Genomic DNA, 24,195 nt, shown 5'->3' with positions numbered 1-24,195 from the left:
TTTGCCAAGAGGCTATGGCGATGTTGCTATCATATGGCAAAAAAGTATCGATCATTTAATAAAACCATTATCTGAAGGATCAGAAAAGATGCAATGCATAGAAATATTAAGTAATAGTGCGCACAACTTGCTGCTTGTGTCAGTTTACTTACCGTCCAAAGGAAGTCGAGACCATGTTGAGGAATTTTTAGAATGTATTGACCAACTCTACAAACTTTATCAAAAATACTATGGAACACACGACATAATAATTGCAGGAGACCTAAACGAGGACTTAAATGATACTGCGACGTCAAGCAAAAGAAATAGATATTTGAGGAACTTTATCTCAGAGTGTAACTTGTCATTCAACAATGCAGGAAAAACCTTCATCAAGGCATCTGGAGTAGAATGTTCGGAACTTGATTACTTTTTACACACTCTCAAAGACCCAATGCTATACTCTAACAAAACAGTTCTACACTCCGTTAAAATGAATGTGTCAGATCATCATCCAGTACAAATGACGTGTGTGTTTGATTTCGCGAAGGTCACACAAAAGCAAAGGAAAAGTAGCAACGTCACCCCTAAAATAAAATGGGACAAAATGGACATGGACCTATATAAAGCTATGATCGACACATCATCAAAGTTGATATTGGAAAAAATAGACAATAAACAGATAGGACTGGAAGAATCAATTCAGACAACATGTGAGATAATGGCCAACCCAGCCATTAAATCCTCCAACATCAAACCCTCGTATAATACAAAACCAAAACTTAAAGTATGAACACCTGCAATACAGGTTGCTCTTAAGGAGATGCGAAATAGCTACAATGCATGGGTAAAATCAGGAAAACATGAAGATCTAGACAATGTCTTTTTCCTGGAGAAACGACGAACAAAACAACTTTTTCGAAAATCAGTCCGTGTCGAAATTGCAAAAAGAACGAGGACGAAAAAGAGCTGATCATGGAAACTAGAACCAGAAATATGAAACTATTCCATAGGCTAGTCAGAAATACACGTAAAAAAGGCGGAGAAATTATAATGGACTTGAATGCAAATAAACACTGCTATACTGGAGATGAAAACATACTAGCAGGTTTCAAGGAACATTTCCGCACACTAGCAACATACGATGAAAACATCAACATTGACAACGACTATCATCAAAATATGGAACATGAAATTCATATAATAAATCAATTGGTTAAACATTCCTGATGCATCAATGGAAGAAATATCAAACGCAATCAAAAATATCAACAAGGGTAAATCTGCTGACTACTATGGCATCACAATTGAACATATAGTTAATGCAGGAGAAATCATGGTCATCTTGCTCCAAAGCATCATAAATGAAATTTTCCAATAAGGATATGTGCCAGATCTTCTAAAAATCGGACTTCTCACACCAATTTTTAAAAACAAAGGAAGTAAGAATGATGCAGGAAATTACAGAGGAATAACAGTGCTGCCTGTAGTGAGCAAAATAATAGACACAGTGCTTAAAAATTGAACACAACCATCAGTAAAGGCCGTGCAACATAAATATCAACGTGGATTCACAAGTGGTTCAGGACCAATCAACTCATCACTCCCAGTGGAAGAAGTGTATCGTGAAGTTCATGACGGTGAAACAGAAGCACAAATAATACTACTGGATGCCAAATCGGCGTTTGACAAAGTGATACATACCCATATGATAAGAAGAGTGTACCAAGCAGGTATCGAAGACAAACATTGGTCACTAATAAGTAGTCTGCACCAAAATGCTGCCAGTACCATCAAATAGGGAGGAAATATCTCTAAGTGCTTCCCGGTCTCATTGGGTGTTGGTCAAGGTGGAATACTCAGCACAGACCTATACAAGCTGTACGTAAATCCACTACTAGACAGATTGGAAAACTCAAATCTTGGTATAAAGATTGGTAATATAACATGCAATGCCAGCGCCTGTGCTGATGATATAGCTTTAATGAGTACAAAAGAAGACGGCACACAAGTGCTATTAAATATGGCACACGATTTCGCGTACATGGACGGCTATGAGCTACAGCCCAAAAAAAGTGTGGCTTTAAACCTCTTGTCAAAAACTCATAAAACGAAAAATACAAACGAGTGCATATTCAACATTGGAAATAACGTTATGAAAAATGTCAAGCAGGCACTACATCTTAGAATAATTCGAACAACATCAATGAAGGAAAACGTTACTTTAAATGTGGAGGAAAATATCAAGAAAGCTAGAAGAAGAGCATACGGCTTTTTTGGCGGTGGTTTCCATGGACATAATGGACTTGACTCAGAAACACTGGTACACCTGTTTAAAACATACATTAGCCCTGTGTTACTCTACGGAATGGAACTATTGCTACCCAAAACAGCTATGCTACTTCAACTAGAAAAAATCCAGAAAAGATTACTGAAACAGCTGCTTTCACTTCCTACATCAACACCAGACCCGACGGTGTACATACTATCAGGAAAACTACCCGTCGAAGCACAAATTGACAAAAGAGCACTAGGATTATTTAACAAAATATGTAACCAAGATGAAAGCAGCACGGAAAAACAACTTGCGCGGAGACAAATCAGTGTTAAATTGCTGGACAGTAATAGCTGGTTTATACAACTCAAAAAGATCCTTTCAAAATATAACATGGATGAAATCAACACCTACCTTGATATACCTATGAAGAAAGAAAAATGGACCACATTGATAAACCGAATTACCCAAAAGCACTGGAGTGAGTCAATAATAAGAATGGTTCATTACTACAAAGGCCTACAACACCTAAATTACACGGAATTTCACCAAGGAAAGCTACATCCTCTACTAAAAACCAAATGTCAATCAGCTAGAGACATAAGAAGAATTCCTCCAAAGCTAAAAATGCTAACCGGCACATACATTTTGCAGTCACACAGAATCAAAATGTATGAAAATGAAACAGACCCGATTTGTCTTATATGTCACCAAGGAGACGAAACGCTGGAACATTTTATCATGGAATGTGAAGGGTTATCCGATACGAGGAATTCAATTATGGATGAAATTAGTGCCATTCTGAAGGATTCAAGAAATGTAGACTTTCATAAGCAATCATCAAAAGTAAAGATGCAAATTCTACTGGACATTACAATGCTGCGGGAAAATCTAAAACTAGATACACAACTAATGGCCGAAATCGAATATTGCAGCCGCCGACTTCTCTTTTTGTTACACACCACCAGATATCGCTTCCTGTCAAAAGGATGGAAAAAGGACAAGAAAAACGTAAAAGTGTAATAACCAAGAATCAGTGATGTGAACAATGTGGAAATAAACTGTATATATTAAACAAAATTCGATGGTATTGGACTGCACTACACGTATATATAAAGCACACAGGTGGAGGATATTACTGCACATGTTAGACATACTGGTGCCTGTGAAGACACTGGTGTGGTTCTCCTATATAGGAGGTTAAAGATACAGAGGTAAGGTAAGATATAGACAAAACACAGAGAATAATAAAACTATCTCTAAACTAAAGAAATACATAATATGTGCCTGTCAAGAGTACTTAGGTAAACTTTATTTCAAATATACACCCTTATTGAATTCGTCTAGTAGGTGTTAATAGTTTTTATTAAGTTTTGAACGTGGTCAGACTTAATTACTAGCGGTCCATCCTATAAAACGCACATGGCTATAATTCCTCAAACTGTCTACTTTTATGTCTTTTAAAGAACCCCACATATAAAAAGAATGTCACTTAACAGTTGTTCCAAACTGTATCACCTTTAAAAAAACAACAAACCAACCTGAGAGACATGGGATTCTCAAATAAAAGTAGAACTATCTGCTTTCAGCAAAAAGGGGGCACCCCGGACAACAATAATAAACAGTTGAACTTCTAATCTTCAAAATTAAAAACATTACAAAACCTGAAATGGGAAAAGACTTACAGAGATTTGCACCATAATCTTTTTATTTTTAGAGGTATAAAGAAAGGGGAAAACAGTTATTTTTGTTTTTTTTTTCTTTGTTTTTGTTAAAAAAAACTATTTTTGTTTTATATATAAAGGGCTGGGGGAGAGAGACACCCACTGTATTTTAGTTAATTAATTTACTTAATTAGAATTGTATTACCATGAAACGGGAGACCTCGGGTTGTTGTGGGTTAAACGGTTCGAAAAGAAACATTTTTATGTCACTTTTATTTCTCTCTACTTTTTTGTACTTTATTTTTTTTGTATTGCTCTGAATATGTTTATTGACTGTATAATTTTAGATCATTCATCCGTTACAATTGTAAGTGATATAAAATATGGTTAGTTTGAAAATTGGTTGCATAAATTGTATCCCAATGGGAACAAACTGTGCCCCTCTACTTGCTGACTTGTTTCTTTATTATTATGAGGCTGACTTCATGCAGGAACTTCTTAGGAAGAAAGATAAGAAGTTAGCAATATCCTTTAACTCTACTTTCCGCTATATAGATGACGTTCTTTCACTAAAAAAATCAAAATTTGGTGACTATGTGGAACGCATCTATCCCATCAAATTGGAGATAAAGGATACTACAGATACAGTTAAGTCAGCTTCATATCTTGACTTACATCTAGAAATTGACAATGAGAGTCGGTTGAAGACAAAACTTTACGACAAAAGAGATGATTTCAGCTTTCTAATTGTGAACTTTCCATTTCTAAGTAGCAACATTCCAGCAGCACCTGCATACGGGGTATATATCTCTCAATTGATACGATATTCCCGTGCTTGCATTTCCTATCATTAGTTCCAAATGGTGAAGTTGAAATCATCTCTTCGTAAATTTTACGGACGCCATCACGAGTTGGTTGACCGTTATGGAATAACCATTTCACAAATGATATCGGATATGTTCCTTACGTCGTAACTACAATAAACTTCCCTTTCATGAATTTGACCTACCGAATTAGACTATCTACCGGATTTATAATCACATAAGCAACACGACGGGTGCCGCATGTGGAGTAGGATCTGCTTACCCTTCCGGAGCACCTGAGATCACCCCTAGTTTTTGGTGGGGTTCGTGTTGTTTATTCTTTAGTTTTCTATGTTGTGTCATGTGTACTATTGTTTTTCTGTTTGTCTTTTTCATTTTTAGCCATGACGTTGTCAGTTTGTTTTAGATTTATGAGTTTGACTGTCCCTTTGGTATCTTTCGTCCCTCTTTTGTAGAGGCCTGTCTTCTGATAAAATTAAAAGAAGAGATATATTTAGTAAATGTAAAGAAAATTATGATATGGTCTTCTTGGTAGATACTCACTGTAAAAAAGAACTTGAAAAGTATTGGCAGGCAGAATGGGGTTATAAAATAATATTTGGGTCGCATACCACGAGCAGTAGAGGCGTGGCTATCTTGTTTAGAAGCACTTTTTCTGTTGAAATTTTTGGTCAGAGAGTGGATCAAAACGGAAACTATGCAATTCTAGATATAAAATTTTCAATAATAGAATGGCAATAGCAGTGGTATATGGACCCAATGAGGACAAACCAGCTTTTTTGTGAAATACTCCAAAGAATATTGAAAATTTTGGTAATACTTCAGTAATAGTGGGGTGTGATTGAAATTTACCACAAAATTATGATATGGATACTTTAAACTATTTGCATAAAAACAATCCTAAAGCTAAAAAAAAAAGGATAATAAAATGATGTCAGAAATAGATCTGGTTGATGTTTATAGGGAATTATAACCAGAGAAAAAGAGGTTTTCCTGGAGAGGACCTAACAAGAAGCAGGCAAGACTGGACTTCTTTCTTGTCTCATCTGATTTTCAACCACTGATAACCTCGTGTGATATTGGTGTTGCATATAGATCTGATCACTCAGTCGTATCTCTGTCCATTCAATTTAATACAAATGAAAAAGGCAAAGGAACGTGGAAATTTAACAATGATTTATTATACGACAAAAAATTTATTTCTAATACTAAAACTTGTATTGCTAATTATATTGATCAATACAAAATAGTTGATTCTGAAAATATGGAAGAAATAGAATTTTCCATTTCCGACCAACTGTTTTGGGAAACTTTAAAACTGATGATACGAGGAAAAACAATTTCTTATTCATCTTTTAAAAAGAAAGAACGCAGTAGGGAAAAACAAGAACTAGAAAGTCAATTGAACAATTTGAACAATAATGAAAATATCAATGATAAAAGTGAAGAAATTACACGTATTGAACTTCAGTTAAGGTCGTTAAGACAATCTAGAATAAAAGGGGCAATATAGAGGGGTGCAAAAACTAAATGGCAAATTGAAGGGGGGAAAAGTACAACATTTTTCTGTAATCTACAGAAAAGAAATTATATTGACAAAGTAATACAAAAATTAACTTTAGATAATGGTGAATTTATCACTGATCAAGCAAAAATTCGTGCGGAACAAAAGTTATATTATGAGAATCTATATTCATCTAAGAAACACTTATAAATAATACACACAGAGCTAATTTCTTTTCTCTTGAAAACCCATTGATAAAATTCTCTCTGATGAACAAACAATTAATTTAGAGGGGGAACTAGAAAGCTCAGAAATTCATAAGGCATTAAAATATATGAAAAATGGAAAATCTCCTGGTCTTGATGGTTTTACAACTGAGTTTTATAAAAACAATTGGCACGAAATTAATCCTTTCCTACTGCGTTCTTTCAAAGAAGCATTTCAAGAAGGTAAATTATCAATTTCACAAACACAAGGTGGTATCACCTGTCTACCCAAAGATGGTAAACCAAAACATTTTCTAAAAAATTGGCGACCTATTTCACTACTTAATGTCGACTATAAAATAGTATCAACATGTATTGCAAATAGAATCAAAAAAGTCCTTGATCACCTGATTAGTGAAACTCAAACTGGCTTTATGGAAGGCAGATATATTGGTATGTGTACAAGACTTATGTATGACCTCTTGAAAAAAGTAGATGATGAAGATATGCCTGGCTTGCTTGTCTTGTTGGACTTTGAAAAAGCCTTCGACTCTCTTGAGTGGAACTTCATATGTGAAACCTTGAAATTTCTAGGTTTTGGGGACGCAATAGTGAAATGGTTCACAATCCTTTACTACAATTCAAAAAGCTGCATTCAAAATAATGGCTATCTATCTGATTTTTTTGTAATAGAAAGGGGGTACGACAAGGGGATGCATTGTCTCCCTATCTTTTTATTTTATGTTTGGAACTGCTTAGTGCATCAATAAAAATATGACAACAACATTTATAGTATAAAGATTAAGAATTCTGAATTTTTACTCAGTCAGTATGCTCATGATTCGACTTTGATCCTGGATGATAGTGAAGAATCTCTCAACAGTGCTCTAAATAAGATAGACTTGTTTTACTCATGCTCTGGTTTGAAAGATAATTTTGAAAAAAAAAGTTATATGGATTGGGGCAAAAAGGGGCTGTGGTGAGGAGCTAAACACAAATAAAACAATAATATGGAATCATTCAGGAAATTTCGAACTCCTAGGCATTCAATAGTGTTTGTCAAAAGTTGATATATGTGTTGATAATTATTTAGAAAAATTCAAAAAGTAAAAAATCTTTTAAGTGACTGGTCATTTAGAAATATTACTATATATGGGAAATTGTAGTTGTTAAAACTCTCGCCCTACCAATTCTAATTCAATGTTTTACTGTTTTACCAGATCCATCCCCAGATATATTAAAGCAGATACAATCTATGCTATACAGATTTGTGTGGTATGGTAAAGGGGACAAAATTAAAAGAAATATACTTATCTCAAATTACGAGGATGGTGGTGTAAAAATGCCACATATTGAATCATTTAAAAAATCACGTAAGCTATCTTGGGTTAAACAAGTTTTAGACCCCACCAATTATTCCTCATGGAAGGTTCTATTGGCAGATCACCTTGAAATGAATGGTGGTGAAAATATGTTGCATTTATCATTGTTTATTTATGTAGAGTTAGATTTACAGTCCCATCTGTTGCTGAAGCAATTGGATGGCTTAACTATTATTATAGGGTTGACATGGTCTCTGTGAATTTGTGCTCTACCAGTAAAGCAATAAGATTAAAAAAAATGGTCAAGCATTGATAATAGAGCTCAATGCAGATGTACTCTGTATTCTGTTACTGACTTTGTATTTTATAATTTGTAATAAGTATGGTTAACTATATGTTAAAGATTTATAGCAGAATAATTTGTTTGTGCATCTTTATTTGTAGATGAGATTTGAAAATGATATGAAAATAATAAAATATATATTGCAAACATAATTATACGGTATAATTAACGAACGATGAAGAATGGCTGACCTGACGATGACTTTAAGACGAAAAAAGCAAGAAGGACGTTGTATCTTTTGATCTTTAGTTCTCCATTAGCATACAATGAATTTGTTTAATGTATTAAAAGTACTATAACAAGTCCTTATAAGAACAAGACAGAGTGCCATATACATGCGATATATGAGGGTTTCAATATTTTTTATTTCTATAAAAAGGCCTGGTAGAATTAGTAATTTTACGCTGCTCACAAAAATAGTTGTTGTACAAACCAACTGTAACGTGTCTATACTGATGTTGGTCATCAATTGAGATTCATAGCAACACAAGAATAAATTTGCTATTACAGAGGCCCTGTTTATGCCCATAGGAATACCTACTACCTGTCGATACATTTTATCGCCGAAACGTACATTTATATTATCCAGAAGAAAATTTAAAGCTTCAATCATATCTTCACATTTCACGTAAGTGCATCTAGCATTCCGTCAATTTGTCGTTACAGGAGAAGGCTTTAAACAAATTACAGCAAATTCCTTTGTTAATGAGAATTTACAAAAGACCATTTTATTAAATATGAAAACTTTTCTTGATTAGATTGTGTTGAAGTATAGTGTAGCGAGTAGAAAAAATATAACTGTCAGCCTAATTAAAATGTCCATCAAAAGCATGTTTTTTTTTTATCTAAAATCTCTAAAGAATTGTTAACACATTTAAACTAATTAATATTATAATTTTCATCAGATTTATTACATAAGTTCATAATAAGTTATTTGGTAGTTGTAAGGGAGGTCGTTAGAAATACTGATATGTTATTAGAAGAACACTTACTAGATGCGGAATGCAACGGAATTTAAATGTTATTTGGGTAATTTCGGTAACCAGTACATACATTGTAATAGGGACTTTTAGATGTTCGAAAGAGGCTTCAATCTGGGTAGTGGCAGTGATATGCTTGTTAACAATTTGACTTTCTAAAGCGTACGGACCTGAATGTAGAAGAATTAATAAGTTTGGTTAGTTCCGTGTTGTATATGCGTCACACCAGCACTACATTATTGGCTGCTTTGTCTGCCGGTTCGAACGCACACCTATTTGCAATGCAAGTACTTGCATTTTTTTTATTACTAAAGAAATGGAAACAGTATGGACCCTTTTATTATTTTCAGAACTGTTTTTAAAATGAGACATTCAAATATTAACAGTATTCTTAAGTTTATTGAAATAAAAACTCTTTCTCTTTGTTGTGCCATTTTACACGTGGATCAGCCATGTGAAACATTCAGATGTACATATATTCATAGGTGTAATGGTACTCTTTATATATGGTGTAATGGTACTCTTTATATATGGTGTAATTGTTAACTGGTCCTTTTTGTGCTGCGAGATCCCATTTTAATTAAGAGTGAGCTTTCATTTGTTTCGCTTTTGTCTTTGTCAGAAGACTTTATTTCTTTCATAGCTTTATTTGAACTTTTTGTTTTGATATCAATAATTACAGTGACACCTGTTTTAGAGACTATAAAATATATTTATTTGTTTTGCGATACCCAGTTCTTTTTATTGAACAAAAAAGGAACATTTAATTATTTCATTAATCTATACATTTGTGTTCTACCGTATCCCCTTTCCTTTTTTATAGTATTACATGCATTTATGTTATTCATGTTAAAAAAGCATGCTAACAAATAATTTGTACTATATATACTGTATTGTTGAGAAGTTAAGTATGTTTTCCGTGTATCTGGTTCGTTCTACTTTGAGAAATTAAAATGTGTTAAACCTAAAAGTATTCAATGAGATTAAATAGCTTACTTGCATGTCAATAATTCATTGGCAATGTTTCTTTGTTTGTTTTGACAAATGGAACAAAATTAGCTGCTAAAAGCTAATTATTGTTTCATTCTTTCACTTTCATCGATAGCTGAACATTATACAATCTTATTTATGTCTCGTAGTTAATGCACTTTTAACATTTTCATAAAAACTTTACATCAGCAAAATAAACTGTTCGTTCTTTATATTATAAGGAATGTCTTACATGCAATACATACAGCAATAAAATACAATTGCTTTTCATTTGTAGCGCATTCTTATAAATAAAAACAGAACGCTTTGATTTAAACAAAGTAAAAAAATGTAGCGCACTTAATTTCTAAATCTATTTAGTAAACATTTTATCTGGATATTTTGTTTTCCAATATTATGAGTCAGTGTTTATATACATGTTCATAACGGAAATACATTATTTGCCACGTCACTCATCCAATTACAAATTACACATTTTACTTCCTGTGACAATCTTGTATGACAATCTTAATTTACATGTAATTAAAACTGACTTTATATTATTTTGTATGTGCACGATTTGTCCTAATACCAGTAAATATGCCTTTCGAATTCTATTTGGATATTTCATCTTCGTTGTTACTGATGTTTTGTCTGTTTAAGGAAAGGCATTCTTTCAACGAAATGACATCTTATTGTTTTATGGTCGTCTCATATTAGGAACTATCGTCAACGTATCTGTATTCATAGTTATTTGTATCATAAACAAAGACGTCATTACTGAGGAACAAGATTCTATGGCAATAGTGTGTGTAACTGTTATATACCTAACTCAAATGATCATCTCAGTTCTTTGTTTTTGTATGTGTGTTTATCATAAAGAAGACATCATACTATTTCTGAAATTAGGAGCAAATTATAAACAACAAGACATAGTACTGGATATTCTGTTACTACTGTATTGTTTGTCTCTTACAAAATGGAGTATGACAATCTTTTCTATCGTTACTACAGCTACCTTTTCATTGGATATAATACTGAATTTAATTTCAAATTTTATAACGACAAGACGAATACGAATACGACATGACATGGATTGTGATTTTCTCAAACCATTTTGTCCTATGTGTACACTTTTAAATATATGTTGGGATAGTACGTTATGGTGAAACTATAGCTAAGGTATTCAGACAATTCTAGCAGGATAATTCAAATGTTTAACGAAATGACATTTGTATTTTTATTTATCAGCATTACAACTTAAAACTACAAAACGACCCGTTGCTTTTTCTACTAAATTCAGCAATCAAAAAATGTTCATGTTACCTACAACCCACAATATTGATATATCAGGATATAGTCACAGCATAATTCTCTAGACCATTCCTTCCAGCAATAACACACTGTTTAATGTTGAGAGTGCATTGTTCTGTATATGGGTGAATATATACGAAACAACTTATAAATATCCTATGCTGTGTAATTTGTAGAAACAGTAACCAAAATGGTACCCAACTGCCCCAGGTTATGATGATGGTTAGGAACATTCTGTGTTTGACTGTCCCAATTTAGGAGCCTGTAATACATTGGTTGTAGTTTGTTGATGTATACAATATTTGTGTTTACTTTCATTGCTTTGTCCATAAACCCGGTCGATAGAAATGGTTGTCTCGTTTGAATCCTTTCTTTTTTCCATTTTTAGGGCTTTTTATAGATGAGTATGCGTTACGATATTTGCTCATTGTTAAAAGTAGTATGTTGACTTATAGTCATTGCATCTTCTATGTCATTCTGTCTCATTTGCAGTGCTTGGGATGTTGTCTCATTTGCAATCATACGAAACCCTCTTATTTTTTTCCATATATTCTAGGTATATAGATATAGCAGTCTTTGAACTCAACAGAGCTCAAACAGATTCTATTTAATATACTGAACAAATTTTAATGACACTGAAAATAAATTACAAAACACTCTATACAAACAGATTAATACAATATTTAATTGGTTGTATCGGATGACAAGCATTTAGATAAAATACCATCTGATGGTAATATTAGAAATGTTTTATTTATAACAAATCAAAATTAAACCAATTGAATCAATACATTTCCTTAGGGTAGGTCTTATAATCATAAATTAATTATGCTTTCAAGGTATACATTACAATATCAATTTAGAAAAATATGGTAGGTCATGTGGTAAATCAAAACTTGTTAAGTTCAGTTCAAGTTAATGTCTTAAAACATTACTATTGAAGGGAAAATTCGATATTTTATATCTTGATTTATATATTTTTTTAGAGTGGATTCCATTTTAATCTTTAAATTACAACTTAAATCTATGATAGTCTACAATATCGGAAACCCCAACACATACAATTCTTCGAGCACAGCTCTTTGGTATTATAATGGAGACTCGTGTTAAAACAGATGTGATATTAAAAAAAGCCATATGATATTTTATTTATTTATTAGCAGCAAATATCTCAAGTGCAATTTGTAATAATTTTTATCAACACTCTACCCTGACCTTGCAATGTATGTCTGAGACGGGACAACACAAATGATTGTACACGTGACACAAGTAAACACACAAATATACATTCGAGTACGTTTAATTGAAAAACAATCGAAAATGGAAAATGACAACAAGATGTTCTCGTGTTGGCAATATTATTATATTAGTATCAAATTATTTGACATGTGATAAAACACAAGTTGTAAATATCAATCTTACCTGACAAATACCCTTCAAAATTCTAATTTAGGAACTACTATATTTGCAATCATACCATACCTTTCTAAAAAAAAATATATTATATGTATAAAGATATCACAGTTTTTGAACTCAACAGAGCACAGATAGAAGACAAATTTCAATATCTATTCGATATTTTGAATAAATGATAATGAAACTGAAACTGAATTACAAAACACTCTAAACAAACAGATAAATACAAACTATATTTGGTTGTATCAGATGACAAGCATTCAGATTAAATACCATCTGATGGTAATACTAGAAATACTTTATTGATTACCAATCAAAATGAAATCAATTAAACAAACTATTTCCTATGGGTATATCTTACGATCATAAATTGCTTATGCTTTCATGGTATATATTACAATATCAATGAGAAGAAACGCTAGTTACTGTGGTAAACCGAAACTTGTTAATTTCAGTCCGAGTTAATGTCGTTAAACGATATTGTTGAGAGGAAAATAAGTAGTCCAGCCCTGGCCTCAGTGACTCTTTTTTTTTTTTTGACGATGGCCTTGGAGAACAAATGAGCAGCCGTATATGTATTGTTGATATTTAAAATACGAAATGCAGTTATGTATACCTGTAATATGAAAATCTTCCACATTTTAATCAATTAAAATCAGTTCAATAAAGTTTACAGGAGTAACGGCACTGTAGTTGAGAAATCCCCATCGTCAATTGGCATTTTGATGTTCGCAAATGCACTTTTACTGTCCACGCGTAGTCAAATCAAAATTGATCGTGGCTTCTCTTTAACCATACATTTGTAGTTATGTTATTCCGATTATAATGCATTACACAAAGAAATGATATGTTAGAGCTTGGAATAAATGGATAATGTGTCCATAATAAATTTTATAGCATTTGGTAAAAGCAAACTAAAGTTGGAGAACAGAAACGAAACGAAAAACTCAGAAAACGACCTCATTAAAATACTCCGAGCGTCGTCACTACTTTATTATGATCTCATATATATACGGAGAAAGACTAAAAACTAGCAATTTCCCGGATTTTATAGTAAGTCCGTGCATGTGTAGAGACACATATAACTATCCTCGTTTTTAGATAAATTGATTCAAAGTTGACTGATTTGCATAGAAGTTTGTTTGATAAGAGGTTGTAAAATGTCCAGTGGCAAATACTTCAGGCATGTTCAGGACGACACAATAAAATAGTTGTATCCATAAAAAGTTACTATTAGAACACTCCGTCAGTTGTAAAAGTGATTGATAAAAATAAAATACATTTCGAATGATGTAAACGTGTGGGTTGTGTGCCTATTTGCGAAAAAGACCAAGTTCAACATTCTGTCATTCGTAAAAACTCTGCAATAAAATTATCTGAGAATATATGCATTCTCTATTAGTAAAACACATGGCGCATTATGTAAATTTTTAAACTGAATTGACTAAAAGTGTCACCAAAAAGTGCCGTTTTCATTCAATCCTGCGTTTCTACATGTATAATTTGTATTTATTTAAATACTGTATAAAAATCGGAATCAGCGTGCATCAGACTTACGAATTCAATAAAAAAAAAAACAGCTTAACAATCAGTGAAAAAGTTACCGGGGTTCTTGAAGCAGAATAAACAAAACTTCTATCTTGTGAAAGGACAAGACGGGAACAAGCCATAAAAAACACAATATATTATACCGATTTCTGTTGAAATCAGCTTCCCATACATTTGTGTTTTTTTTTATAGTTTTTATGGCGGGAGACAAGAGAAATGGGACGGGAGAATGGAGAAAGATATCCCCTGTCCGACCATTCATAAATCTAGAGCTGTAAAAGTGACGACATCAAAATTCAAATATATTCTGTGTTTTTGTGGCAAAATGCATTGTGCATAAGTTTTTATTAGTTGGTTGAGGAAGACTAAAGTAAGAGAATGGAAACTAATTTTGTAAAAACGGACGTACGCTATAATACGTGCATTCGGATCAACGTACAAACAGACAAAGATACAACTAATGCCCCCTTTGCTACAGCGGGGGCATAAAAATGTACATTCATGAAATTAAATAAAACTCCGCGAAACTTCATGAATTGTTTTTGCACATAGACGTTATGGATAAACGTGACGTCATATAAATGAAAACTAACAAACTGAAGGTCAAAACGTTACTTGTACGATTCAAATTTGGATAAAATTACAACAAAACGACGATTTTGAGGTAGGTGTTGTTTTATTTTCGATTATATTGTAGTTATCGAACATTGGGTATTCAAAGCAATTCAAAATGGCGGGTCCCTCCTTTTTTCAATTATTTGAATTCGAGTTATCTCCCTGTGTACGCAAACCTTACCTTAATGTGTCGATAACGATTTCCAACGTTTGACGTCGTTAAATCGACGACTTTACATCTATTACTTTTCATACGTTGACTTAACAGGCACTGAATGCTGCTGTTTAATTATGACACTTTAAAATATGCATTTTCAGATGAGGTTTATTGATCGATCATGTGTTTTTTCCCAAGAGACAGAAACTAAATTATTTTAAAGTTTCCAAAACATGTTTCAATTTATCCACGATTTTTTTTGGTTGTTTTTGTGTTTTTGCAAAATGTTCTTTATATCATCATGATAAACATTCGATGCACTGATATAGATAATTTAATCAGGTTGTGTTTTTTGTGTGCACCAATAAAAAAATTTACAATACAATATAGCATGATCGAATTAATTTAATCTACAAAATACGCTTCCTTCTATCTAATTTTTTTGACAATCTTTCAATTTTTGTTAACATTGATCCAATAGAATTACATGATTTCAGAGTAAATTTTTTAAATGATTTATAAGTCCTCCCCCCATGATAATTGAATAAATCTTCTTTTTGCAAATGAGAAATAAGTTTGATAACGTCCGTCCGTCTTCTATTACATCCCCCAACTGCATGCCATGTTCTTTGGCCTGTCATGGTGTCATATATACTGTTTATTTCCGTCTTGAGTCCGCCTACAATTTTATCATGTCTGTCAATCGTTTCGTCTGTCATTTTCCCCGTCATATGTAAAGAATTTATAAAGTCTTTGTTTAGGAATTCATTAACAAGGTCCATTTCTAGATTTGACCCTCTTCCTCCGGTGTAATTAACAGTTCTGTTCCAAATTATATCTTCTCTTAATTTTGTCGGTAAAAAACCATTTACACCTGCAAAGGAAAGTTATCATGGTTGGTCATAACCTTTTAGGATTAAACACCACTCTATTATCTAATATAATCCAAAAAAAAATGTCCATTTCTTCGTAAATATTCAGTACTGGACATGTGCAATAAGAAATCTCTTCAATATTTAATCATCGCACTTTTACCTTTTAAACAATTTTTCAACACAAATTTAGACGAAAAATTCCGATTTTCAATTTAGGGTTGAACGGCAGATAGGCGCCTCTGTCAGCCATTCCTTGCGATAACCTATTTATGAACATGTTTATTGTTCAAAATCATTTTATATATAAATATAATGATAAAATATATATAGCAATATAAATTATTGTAACTAATAAAGACAAAATGGCGAACTACTTTAATATTAACGATTTCCATTTTCTATCTTTTTATTCAGCTTTTGTTCATGTTTCATCTCGGAAATTCGGGCCGTGTTAAGTTTTTTTGTTGTTGCAGCGAATGATAGGTCTTATCTTGTTTTTCCCTTTTAGATCTTAGATTTAAATTTAAAATGTAAACGCAATTTTACGCATTTTTCAAATAACGATACACATACCTGCTAATAATCTATGGGCCAAAATAAAATATTTCGGATGGTGTGTAATGTGAAACTGGACTAAGTCCAGTTTCCAAAATCTTATCATGGCCGGACCATCTCCGTTCCGTACAGCTGTACGTCTGATTCTGTCATTCAGACCTCGCCAAAGCAATCCTGTGCTGTAGTTTAGTTTGTGATCTTCGGCTTCCTTGTTGCTTTTCTCACATTTTTTGGAACAATACCATTTACCATCTATTTAAACGAAAATACGGAATTTGTTTATTGTCACTTGGGTACGTTTTCAACTCGCCCTCAATTGGAATGTTCGGGGTAGGGGGTAGTGTTAATTGTGTATATTGAATGAGATAGGGAAAGCACAAAGAAAACTAAAGACTTCTATACAAACATACGCGTACTAATAGTAAAAAAGTGATTCACAATAAATACCTGTAGATGTGATCTTGACGGGAAACAAATTCCTTAATTATTGATATTCATTCCTGCATGCTTAAGGAAAATGAAATTAGTTTCGTGTATCACCTACAGCTTTACTCTTTAAAAAAATTGCACAAGATATACATTTTAGTTCAGTTTTCCAGAAGACCAGTACACGCTATTTAATCAAAGCACATGCTTACTATTCTAATAACTCCTACGATTAACCTGATTGAAACCATTCGATATTATGAGCATAATTAATATTCATACACGTACTTTTATCAATAAACTCAAGTCTTACTAAAAAATTATAATTCGTAAAAATAAATACAACATAAAATATTAAGTTTAGCAAAGTGTACCTGGAATTTTGTCAATTTTGACACAATCTACATGAAACCATGTGCCATTTGAACATGATTGGTTATCACAACCAATCATGTCAATATCTAGTACTCTGTACCTGTACATGCCAGCCTCTGCTTGACACAAATCAGTACAAAACCAAGGTGAGTCTAAAGGAGTATTGGCATCAGGCGCAACGCAGCTTTGGTGAAAATATCGTGTTGTACAGAAAGAATTTGTACATTGGACTATAGTATCCTCAAGTTCTAGAAATATACAAAAATATCGATTGGTCTATAATTGCTGATTACCCCTAGGCCAAACAAAAAATATGCACCCCCTGAATTTATAAGCAATTGCAATGTCGAAGCACTGTAATAAAATAATATGTGCACAATTTTTCAGCTTTATATAGACTACATATATATATATATATATATATATATATCAATTTTATTTGGCAATCGTCAATGGCAGTCAGCAGGGTTAAAGAACATCAGTTGTTCGACCTGTTAGTCAAATGCGTTTTGTTTAAATATACTTTTTCACGCTTTTGGTCTTTTGGAAAATGTTGTTTGTGCTGTTTTTAGACCCTTCTACAACGAAATTTGTTTGACATGCACACGTATAAAAATTGCGGTTTTTATCCAACGCAATCATAGGTTTGAACGTAGTTTTCAATTTAGACTCGTTTATATTTTTTGTTTGGGCATGTATCATATTTTCCCTCCGGTTTATATGATCCGTTCATCCTATATATTGACTCTTAAAATTCAAGAGTTAATCTAAAAATGAGGGTACTTTCTCTAAAAAATGAGGGTACTTTTTATATGGCCTTCCAAATACCGTTTCGATCCCTAACTACACTGAAGAGACATTTATTGTCGAAATCCGGATATGGTGTACTAAAGAAATATTGACACCGAATGTTTGTGGCACAACATCCTGTCCACAAGTTAACAAATATTTTTTTTTCTGTGACGTATTAAATTTATATTAACATATTGTGATCAATTTTATTTGGCAATCGTCAATGGCAGTCAGCAGGGTTAAAGAACATCAGTTGTTCGACCTGTTAGTCAAATGCGTTTTGTTTAAATATACTTTTTCACGCTTTTGGTCTTTTGGAAAATGTTGTTTGTGCTGTTTTTAGACCCTTCTACAACGAAATTTGTTTGACATGCACACGTATAAAAATTGCGGTTTTTATCCAACGCAGTCATAGGTTTGAACGTAGTTTTCAATTTAGACTCGTTTATATTTTTTGTTTGGGCATGTATCATATTTTCCCTCCGGTTTATATGATCCGTTCATCCTATATATTGACTCTTAAAATTCAAGAGTTAATCTAAAAATGAGGGTACTTTCTCTAAAAAATGAGGGTACTTTTTATATGGCCTTCCAAATACCGTTTCGATCCCTAACATCACTGAAGAGACATTTATTGTCGAAATCCGGATATGGTGTACTAAAGAAATATTGACACCGAATGTTTGTGGCACAACATCCTGTCCACAAGTTAACAAATATTTTTTTTTCTGTGACGTATTAAATTTATATTAACATATTGTGATCAATTTTTTTTGGCAATCGTCAATGGCAGTCAGCAGGGTTAAAGAACATCAGTTGTTCGACCTGTTAGTCAAATGCGTTTTGTTTAAATATACTTTTTCACGCTTTTGGTCTTTTGGAAAATGTTGTTTGTGTTGTTTTTAGACCCTTCTACAACGAAATTTGTTTGACATGCACACGTATAAAAATTGCGGTTTTTATCCAACGCAGTCATAGGTTTGAACGTAGTTTTCAATTTAGACTCGTTTATATTTTTTGTTTGGGCATGTATCATATTTTCCCTCCGGTTTATATGATCCGTTCATCCTATATATTGACTCTTAAAATTCAAGAGTTAATCTAAAAATGAGGGTACTTTCTCTAAAAAATGAGGGTACTTTTTATATGGCCTTCCAAATACCGTTTCGATCCCTAACATCACTGAAGAGACATTTATTGTCGAAATCCGGATATGGTGTACTAAAGAAATATTGACACCGAATGTTTGTGGCACAACATCCTGTCCACAAGTTAACAAATATTTTTTTTCTGTGACGTATTAAATTTATATTAACATATTGTGATCAATTTTATTTGGCAATCGTCAATGGCAGTCAGCAGGGTTAAAGAACATCAGTTGTTCGACCTGTTAGTCAAATGCGTTTTGTTTAAATATACTTTTTCACGCTTTTGGTCTTTTGGAAAATGTTGTTTGTGCTGTTTTTAGACCCTTCTACAACGAAATTTGTTTGACATGCACACGTATAAAAATTGCGGTTTTTATCCAACGCAGTCATAGGTTTGAACGTACATACTTTAAGTGTTTGTCAACTCAAGTGCTTGTAAATACATTACAATAGAATGAACTCGTAAACTACATTATTAAAATATCTTAATTGTAGTAAGGCCTTTTTCACATTAATAAACATATACTTTTGATACAATGAGTAGAAGAAGAACAGTACATTTTGTAATTTTTAAATATTGATCTCAACATTTTTGTTAGACACTTTGTATTAAAAGTGTAATTATTATCGTCTTAAACATCAAAATTGGATGTAAATGTTATCAAATTGCTTAAGAGCAACAAAGACTTTGAAACAACTTGACCTTCATTTTAAAACTTCTGATGTTTTCATTCTTGCAGCAAATCAATCTACAGACACCACACATCTCGGCGCAGCAAAATAAATGATACCTGTTAAGACATATCAGTCTACAGCTGGGAATCAAACAACTAGTACCACAGTAACGAAAGAGAAATGTTATCTCATCAGCTCCGAACTCAATGGTAAGATAACTGAAAATAATACTTGTATATTTGTATTACCAAATTAAATTTAAAGCACACGCCAATAGTTTCTCAAACTATCCAGTACGACCCAGACTCAGTTTGTGAAGGTTTATAGTTATAACATTCAAGGGCACAAAAACCAAATAGCTGCTTAACAGAGAAAAAACGTCTATGTTCTAAATCGTCCGAGGGAGTTTCGTTGTACTAGCCGAATGATTAAACAATAGTTTTATGAACTGCAACAAAGAGCAACTTGAACTGCAGTCAAGGAAAAAACTTGGTCGGACAGTTATATATTGTTTTAAGTGAAAAGAGAATTGTTACTGATTGATCGATGTGAGAACAAAATCAAAATTCAAAACAAACCAATTCTATTTCTTGAGAAGTATATGTGTTTCTTTTAATAAATAAATAAAGATAAACAGAATAAGAAATGTGCATATGATCCACTATTTGGTCTTTTTACTTTTTATTCGAACGTCATTGATGAGTCTTAAAAAAAAAAGACGAAAAGCGCACCTGACGTACATAATTTCAATCTTAGTTTCTATGATTTGTTTATTCAAATTAACTTCTACAATTTGAAATTTGTCTGAAATAAACAAAAACAATGTTCTCGTCATGCACAAGTTTAATATTATTACGTTTATAAATGTATGTACAATGTACATTGTTTGTGTACGTTGTATGAAAATACAAAAAAGTGTTCCAGTTTTAATGACTTAGCTATTTTTGTTTATCAATATCACATGTATTCTAATACATTATTATTTAAATACAGCTTGGAAAATTAATTCACATCTATTGTCATAATATTATTGTATACCCTGTAACTAATGTTCTCTGCTGTCTTTAGTTTGTCATATATTGTATATATTTTCATTTGCCATATCATGTATATGCTTCTTGCAAATAAAGTATTCATTCATTTATTCATTCAATACACTTAAACTACAGTAATTACTTTATTACAGACTCGGAGTATCCAACAAGTTTGAGAAAACAATTTTACGGTACGACATTAGGGATAAAGGATATGTCGGTCTTCAAAATCCCCGCTATTTGTAAGAAGATCTTTTGGAATACACAGGTAATGTTTTGCTGAAGAGTTTAAACTAATACTTGATAAATTTGCTGCAAAAACATTGAATACAGGCTGAAATATATGACCAAAATAGATCTAAAAGACTTACAAAAAGGACGTTTAAAGACTTAAAAATTAAAAATGCTGAAAAATTAAAGGCTATTTAACGAACCAGATGTTTTAAAATTACACACACCGCTGGAAGGTATACCTCAAAAAGAACTTTAAATTTAAATTGAACTCATTAATCCCAATCATTCTGAGGCCATAGTATTTACAGGTTATACATGACATGACATGGGTCAACTAAATTCTAACTGCTCGAAACCATTAACCACATTGATTGTTCAAAGCATACGTGATTGACTGAAAATGATAATATCACAAACAAATAAAGAATGATGTCACCTTCAACTCTTAATGAATCTGAAAACGTTCTTGTTAGAGAGGAAAATATATAAATGGAAACGAATCTGAATATTCAGTGAAATATTGATATCTTCTTAACTGTCTAATATTTACAAATTTTTCCGCAATCACCTGGTAATTCATCTTTTTAATTGAACTTCTTCAGCTTTAAATTTACAATGCCTTTTAACTTTTTTTTATTCGAGCATCACAGCCAGGAGCTTTTTGTAGACGAACCACGCATCTGGAGTGCAAAATTATCAGCCTTATACCTTTGATGAGTTATTCTAGAAAAGGAATCTCGATACATATAACATTGATTCTATAATTGTGCATCTTTGTCATGTCCCCTAAAGACATTGTTTTTGTTTTGAATATAAGTTTTAAATTTATATATTAATTGTTTAAATATTTTTTCTGTTAAATATACTGTGCCCAACTGAAGTTTCAGTCTGTTTGGTTGGTTTCATCCTCCTATAAACTTTCATCCTCCTAGAAACTTTCATTTCAACATCTATGAGTTTTGGTTAGATTTTTTCATAGTTCACAATATAGGTTAATATTTACAGTGAAAGTTGTAAAAAAATATTTGAATATTCTAATTTCAGGAAATACCAGAGGTTTCCCGTCGTGTATTTCATCCATTCTACTTATAGAAAAAACGAAACGGTTAGAGACGGTACCGATTGGATGTCAAGAAGTTATCAACAATCAAGAAAACTTAGCAATTTTATGCATCTATTTTTACTATGGTTTAATGTTTTCTCTGTCGAGGTTCATATGAATTAAATATATCTATCTTTGTCTCTTTGTCCATTTTACACGTTATCATTCAAATTTTATAAGAGCTTGACCATATCATTTTCAACGTCCTCTTGTTAGCAATTTTTTAAATGTTTCATCATGTTCATAGTGAATTTTGAACTAAATACAGGCATATTGATGCATCACAGAAAGTTTTTTTTAAATCATTTTGGAACAAAACATTTACGCATAGGATAGAACAAGTAATGTGTCAAAGGTTGCTGCGCATCACATTTTTAAATCATGTCATAGATTTCAAAAAATAGTTTATTTATGTATTTATCGCCTTCTAAATACTATAATACACATTAAAACTGTGTTTCTGCTAGCTGTTTTTTTTTTAATCGTATCTGACTATTTCTATTATAATAAACGCATTTGTGAACCAATCATGTGCTATTTGCTGTTCTATTTATAGCCAGTTAAAGAAATGACGTTTTTTCAATTTATAAATCTACTAAAGGAACATGAAGTCACCACTAAGAAATACAGGAGGTAAAAAGAAATCACAAATATCGAGGGGGAGTAAATGAAGTACCTGAACTGTGATAATGCTCATTACTTTACACCATTGAAATAAAAATCTATATTTTTTGCAAATTATTGATAAGATATTTAAGACATAAACAAACAGTTAACTAAATTCATTCATTCTATTTTTTTTATTTTTTTTGATGGGCGAGGGGTATCTATTCCTTTTGTGATGATGTTGTGTACATATCTCATCAATAACCTGAGTGCGTGTAAACTTTATTGCCCCTTTATTTGGGCTTTTTAACTTTTTTTGGATTGGAGCGTCACTGATGAGTCTTTTGTAGACGAAACGCGCGTCTGGCGTATATAATAAATTAAGTCCTGGTATCTATGATGAGTTTATTTAATCAACTTATTCTTTACAACAAAATAATACTAGCTTTATGGTTTGTTACATAAATAAACAATGTATTGCTTTCCGGTTATTAACACTTATGATTCACATCCTGCTGATACATGTAATTTTGCATTACACATTGTCATGCTTTCTCACATGACTATAACAACAAGTTGAAATTGGGCTTAGGGCTGCCATCACTGCGAGGTTTCTGAGATCTCTATTTTGTGTCATATGTTATGATTACTACCTATCTGATGAATAAATCACTTTTAATTATTTTGTACAGTTTTATGTGATGTGAAGTATGTTAGGAGAGGGTCGAGCGTTCACAAATATAATCTACTCGGTGACAAAGTTGTAGATCACATATACTTTTGAGTAATTACTTTTGCATTTTCAACATCCATGTACAGTGTCAACTTGATGTGCACCTTTACCTTGTATTTGTAACAAATATATTGTGACTGTTACGCAGTATAACGTCATATCAAAAGGTTGAGAACGTTCAGCTTAGTTTTGGTGATTGCAAGCATTCTTTGACGCGGTTGATTACTGTAACTTCATTTATTTTCATTGGCTACTTATGTAATTGGATAATAGATTTCATGGTTGATAAATCTACAGTATTTACTTTTGATTGATCGTGACATTATGTTGTTTAATATATCGGTATAACAGAGTGGCATTGCACAAGGCCATGTTTTACTATGGCTTTTTATGACGTATTAACACTAAATCCATTGGATGTTGGATGTGTACGGATTGATAGTTTAGTCTTAGATGCATGATTTTTTTTATTAGTTGTTTGTGGCTTTGAACTAGCTGTCAGATAACTGCGAGTACTCTCCGAT

At 32.3% G+C, this 24,195-nt stretch overlaps 1 long non-coding RNA gene across 1 annotated transcript in view; it reads left to right on the top strand.

Annotated features, from left to right (window-relative positions):
• Positions 1-22,766, top strand: part of LOC134696361 (uncharacterized) — a 128,908-nt gene extending 106,142 nt beyond the window's left edge. Inside the window, exons 4-6 of the long non-coding RNA XR_010102937.1 lie at positions 20,028-20,171; positions 21,149-21,264; positions 22,275-22,766. This is a non-coding gene — a long non-coding RNA (uncharacterized LOC134696361). The remainder of the gene's footprint in view (positions 1-20,027; positions 20,172-21,148; positions 21,265-22,274) is intronic.
• The last annotated feature ends 1,429 nt before the right edge of the window (positions 22,767-24,195 follow it).

Source organism: Mytilus trossulus, chromosome 14 (assembly GCF_036588685.1).
Source record: "Mytilus trossulus isolate FHL-02 chromosome 14, PNRI_Mtr1.1.1.hap1, whole genome shotgun sequence".
In the NCBI taxonomy this organism is placed as follows: Eukaryota; Metazoa; Mollusca; class Bivalvia; order Mytilida; family Mytilidae; genus Mytilus; species Mytilus trossulus.
The sequence above is the reverse complement of the archived record's forward strand: the minus strand, read 5'-3'. Positions and strand labels throughout refer to the sequence as shown.